The following is a 6,144-nucleotide window of genomic DNA, read 5'->3' on the forward strand; positions in this document are numbered from 1 at the left end:
ACCAGAGCAAGGCTATTGAAAATACCATGACTGGGGTCAGGTGAACCTAGTCCTCAAACTGATATCTTTGGTCTTTAACACTTTAAAGAGTTCTTGTGCAGCAGATCTGCCTAGTGCAATATGTTGTTTGATTTCTTGACTGCTGCTTCCATGAATGCTGAGTGTAAATTCTAGCAAAATGAAGTCTCTGACAACTTCAATAATTTTTCTCTTTATCGAAATGCTATGCATTAATCCAGTTGTGATGATATTTTTTTCTTTACATAGAGGTGCAGTCTATATTCATCAGTATTTTAAGTCCTCCTCCCTGTCAGCAAGCAAAGTTGTATCATCTACATATCACAGGTTGTTAAAGAGTCTTTTTCATATATCCAGATTCTCAGCTTATTTGCTCAGCATACAAACTGGAAAGTGTGGTAAAATGATGCAACCCTGGAACATATCTTTCTTTATTTTGGACTGTTTAATATCTCCTTGTTCTGTTCAAATGACTGTCTCTTGGTCTATGTACAACACAGTTAAAGCCTGTGCATAGTCAATAAGACACAAGTAAACATCTTTATGGTATTCTCTGCTTTCATCCAAGTTCCATCAGAAATCAGCAAAGATACCCCTAGTTCCACATTCTCTTTTGAATCCAGTTTGCATTCTTGAAAGTTCTCTGTCAATGTACTGTTGCAACTTTAAAAAATTATCTTCAACAAAATTGTATTGTATGTGATGTTGATATTGTTCAACGATTTCAACATTCTGTTTGGTCACCTTTCTTTGGCATAAGTACAAATATGGATCTCTTCCAATCATCTGGCCAGGTAGTTGTCTTCCAGATTTCTTGGCATAAATGCGTAAACTTCTCCAGTGTTGTATTAGTTTGTTGAAAGATTTCAATTTGCATTCTGTCTCTTCCTGAAGCCTTGCTTTTTGCCAATGCCTCAGTGCAGCTTAAACTTCTTCCTTCACTACCATTGGATATAATCATGTTACCTTTTGAAATAGTTGAACATCGGCCATTGCTTTTTTTGTAGTGTCCTGGTGTGGCACTGTAGGATAATCACTTGACCTCAAGATCAGTTTTGAACTTCAGTTCAAAGTCAACAACTGTTCCTCAGAAACCCCTTACAGGGTTGCCATGAGTCAGAACAACTAGACACATAACAGCAACAACCAGTAAGCAAACCCTTTTGTTTGAATTTTGTCTCTGTTTAAACCCCATAAATCCAGGTACTTTTCTGTTTCACCTGACACTATAATTCCCACTACTGCACATAAATCTCAACTGGCTCATTGGCTCTTATCTCTAAAGAGACATGCCTGTAGTTTTCCTTGTGCAAAAGCTTAGATGTTTATTAAAATAATTCATGTTTATTTGCTTTAAGTCATGTATGACATTTTATTTTTCAATGTATTCCCCTAGGTATGCAAGGGGCATTTTCTAGGTGAAAATACATTCAAATTCTAACTAGAAGCATTACTATTATAATGCATTAATATTTATTACTATAATAAGTAGCCCTGATAATACTGTGATTTAGGGAGTGGGCTACTAACCACAACACTTATAGTTGAAACCCATAACTTTGTCCAGGAGAAAGATGAGACTATCTGATTTCATAAGGATTTACAGTCTCAGAAACCCTAGGTTTGGTTGCTATGACTCAGAATCAAGTTAATGGCAGTGGGTTTATCTGTTTGTTTTGTATAAAAACTAATTTGAAGCTGTACTTCCATCTCCAATGATTAGTTTGGTATATATTTTCAAGTGATATTTCATTAATAAATCAATAGCATCAGTTTTACTTCATGCACAGAAACAGTAGATACTCTAATGTGCTTTCAAGTATGTGTTTTAATTTATAAAACTAAAGCTTCCACTTTTATAGATTTTGGATTCCCAAGAAAACTGAAAGTGTTAAGATATATTGTATGTATTTTTCTTTCTGTCAAATAAATAATATACCACCACTTACCTGTCAGTTTGTCACACTGCAGTCGCTTGCGTGTTGCCATGATGTTGGAAGCTAGACCACAGATATTTTAAGTACCAGCAGGGTCATCCATGGCTCACAGGTTTCAGAGGAGCTTCCAGAATAAGACAGACTAGTTAAAAGCAGAGGATGATTACTTCTGAGTTTTAACTCACAAAAACCCTTATGAATAGCAGAGGTCCATTGTGAGATTACTACCAGAAGATTAAAACCTTAAGAATAGCATCAGAATATTGTCAGATATAGTGACAGATGTTTCGAAGGCACTGCCTCCACTAATAAGAGTTGACCATGGTGATGTGAATGGGTTAAAGCTTTTGGGACATTCATTTACTAATAGGGCACAACTCAACATGAGGAGAAACACCTGAAATAATCCATTAATAATTAAATGTGGAAGGTACAAAGTATGAATCTAGAAAAATTGGATGTTGCAAAAAATGAAATAGAATACATAAAGATTTACATAATAAGCATTAGTGAGCTGAAATAGACTGGTATTACACATTTTTAATATGACAATCATATGGTTTACTACGCCAAGAATGTCAAACTGAATAGAAATGTCATTGTATTCTTTAACAATAAGAATGTTTCAAGATCTATCTTGAAATACAGTGCTGTCTGTGATAGGACAACATCCATAGGCCTACAATGAAGACCAGTTATTACAACTAATATTCAAATACCACCTATTAAAGCCAGTGATGAAGAAAGTGAAAAATTCTACCAATTTCTTGAATCTAAAATTGATGAAACATGCAATCAAGATATATCAGTAGTTACAGGTGATTAGAATGTGAAAATTGGAAACAAAGAGGAAGGATCAGTAGTTAGAAAATATGGACTTTTTGAAAGAAATTATGCCTGAATCCACAATCAGCTCTCATGGAAGCAGTAGTCAAGAAATCAAATGGTGTACTACATTAGGCAAATCTATTGCACATAATCTCTTAAAGAGTTCAAGAGTAAAGATATCAGTTTGAGAGTTAAGGTGCACCTGACCCAAGCCATGGTATTTTCAATAACCTCATATGCACAAGACTTTGTTTCTCATTTTTTACACATGACATCAGGAGGGACCAGTCCCTGGAGAAAGATACCATATTTGATAAAGAGGAGGATCTGCGAAAAAGAGCAAAACCCCAAGGAGATGGATTGGTCCAGTGGCAGCAGCAATGGGCTCAAGAGTAACAATGATTATAAGAATGGCGAACAACTAGGTAGTGTTTAGTTCTGTTGTATATATGATCACTATGAATTTAAATCCACATGATGGTGCCTAATAATAATAATGGACAAAATATTGAATGATGCAGGAAGCATCAAAAGAAGATGGGAGGAATACACAGAGTGTATCCTTGGCAATTCAATTGTATGTTTATGACAGCTATGGAATCATTGGGAAAGAGTGTATCTTACTATTAGTAGTAGAAAAGACACAGCATAAAAGTTCAGAGTGTTGTAGAGGTAACTGCACAGTTACTACAGAAAGAAAATGTGTTGACAAAACACAAAGATTTTGTTAGTTAAGAGGATTGCATTTGAGGAAAATGATCATTCTCCAGAAACTCAGACAAAACTCCATTATTATTCTTTGTTGTTGTTGTTGTAGTTTTCAAGCACTGTCAAATAAGTTCTGACTCATAGTGAACCTGTATAGGATTTCTGAGGAGTGACTAGTAGGTTTGAACCACCAACCTTTGTGATTAGCAGTACAGTGATTATCCTACACATCAGGACACTTAAACCCAACATAATGTTTTGGTTGTTTTTAGATTATGGAAGCATATATCCAATGACCCCTCCAAGGTTTTGTCTTATGGTTGATAGGGGAATAGAGGCCCCCTGCATTTCATGTAAAGAAGATTAGACATTCTGCTGTTCAGCAGAGTGGGTGGATGGGAAACAGACCTTGAAATCAACTTCAATGAGGCTGCTTGAAAGATAAATTGATGAAATACATTTGAAAGGTCAACTATGAATTTGAGGAGAAGTCAAATATAGATGTAAAAACAAAAGAAGTTAGATGATTTGTTCTTAAGAACAAAGAATATGATATTGAAGATCTGTAGAGGAGTCATATAGCTTGTTCAAGAGAGTAAAACATCAAAAAATAACTTTCTCATTTGATATTCTTTAACTTTTAGTATAGATGCCAGCAAGATCTATTTATTATGTAGAGGTGACTTTCCTCACAATCTGTAACCTGTTAAACTATAATAACTACAGATATAAAACTTCCACTCTAATGCTCATACAAGCTGTCTGGATTTAATAGGGATGTCCAAAGAATCTGACAGAATCCATAGCTCAAAATTATCTTGATGAGCCTTAGGAAGAATAACCAGTGAGGAAAAAACATAGATAATATATAAATATAAAAGAAATAACATTAAAACTCAGGACAAATACTTCTCTATAAAGCATTCTGTACTCAATAAGATAAATAATAAAATAAAGAATAAACACTTCTGCAACTTTTTTCTAGCTGGATTTCAGAAAAGACTTTTATTATATGATGTCAAACAAAAATAATTAGTATGTGGACAACTTAAGATATTGGCTACCGAAAATGGGGGTAGGGGGACCTACAGAGGAACAAAGTGACTGGCTTACAAGTTTTCAAGAGAGAGCCTAGTTTCAGAGGGGAAGATAGAATCTCCACTGAATGGTTTCCAACCTGTCTGGACATGGCTGGTGAAAGGAGATGGGGATAAGACTCTTGTGGTTCAATAGTGAATAATTGCTATCAGGATGATTGTGAGTGTTGCAAATATAAAGGTAGACATTTTGTAACAAAAGGAGAGGAGTGCTTGATCTTGCAGTCCAGGAGCGGAGGACCCTGGAACCAACAAGAGAGAAGGTTGGAGTGCGGGATCCTATCCAGAGAAGCAGCGGTGTGAAAGATGGAGGCACAGATGATGACGTGGAAAGATGGAGTGGCTGGGGACCCTGGACTCAGGGAGGGAGAGGGGCTGTATGCTTATGGCCTGGGAGGGGTGGGGGGCAGGCTTGTGGGGTGTTCCCTTAGGTTATTTGAATGGTTGTGTTTTCCTGAGTGCTTCAGTATACATCCAAAAATATATATATATATTTAGAGAAAATGGAAGCAGATGCTGTTGAATGATGATGCATGGAGGGGATTGTAGTCATTGCAATGAAACAAAATACGATAGGATGAATGTAAAGCTGATGTTCTCCAATGTAAACTATCACCCAATTCACAATAAAAACTTAAATATATATGTGTATATAAAACATGTTTTGGTGAATGTTTACACAGCAAATTAGGTTTCTATTTGAAAATTTGTCTCCACACTTGACGATAACATTAGTTAACATTTTTCATAATGTGCCATGTTGATTCCGAATTTGGACACAAACAAATATAATGTGTCAATGAGGTATCAGTGTGACGCAGTCCTCCCTGACTTTCCTGGAGAGGAACAGCCAGCATACTGATTGATTCTGATAGCCACTTCCTTCCTTTTGTTTATAGTTTTACCATGTAAGTATGAATTTCAGTAACAATATTGTTTAAATTTGTTTTATTTATGATTTTCTAAATATATAAATTTAGATAAATGGAGTTGTACTGTAAGTATACTTATTGTATTGTTCTTGCTATTGTTGAATGCCATAGAGCCGGTTCTGACCCATAGTGACCCTGAATAGGGCTGCCAAGACTATAGATTTTTACCCGAGCAGAAAGCCTAATCTTTCTCCTGTGAAATGGCCAGTTGTTTTGAACTGCTGACCTTAAGGTTAGCAGCCAGACTCGTAACCACTACACTACCAGAGGCCCTACTTATTGTACTAATGATATCCATATGTGCTGTTTTTTTAACTATGGTTTATTCATTGTATTTCATTGAGTAATATGTCACAATTTATCTATTTGCTTGTCCATGAACATTTAAGTCACTTCCCCTTTGTAGATACTGTGAATAATCTTTCTTTCATAGTTTCTTCTAGGGTATGCAAAAGCAAAGATAAGGAGTGGAATTGCCAAGACATTGTTGTTGTTGTTGTCAGGTGCCATCAAGTCGGAACCAACTCATAGCGACCCCATGCACAGCAAAACGAAACAATGTCCGATCCTGGGCTAACCTCACTACCGCTGGCACACTTGACACCATCAATGATGCCACCTGGC

This window comes from Chrysochloris asiatica, unplaced genomic scaffold, assembly GCF_000296735.1.
Source record: "Chrysochloris asiatica unplaced genomic scaffold, ChrAsi1.0 scaffold00253, whole genome shotgun sequence".
Lineage (NCBI taxonomy): Eukaryota > Metazoa > Chordata > Mammalia > Afrosoricida > Chrysochloridae > Chrysochloris > Chrysochloris asiatica.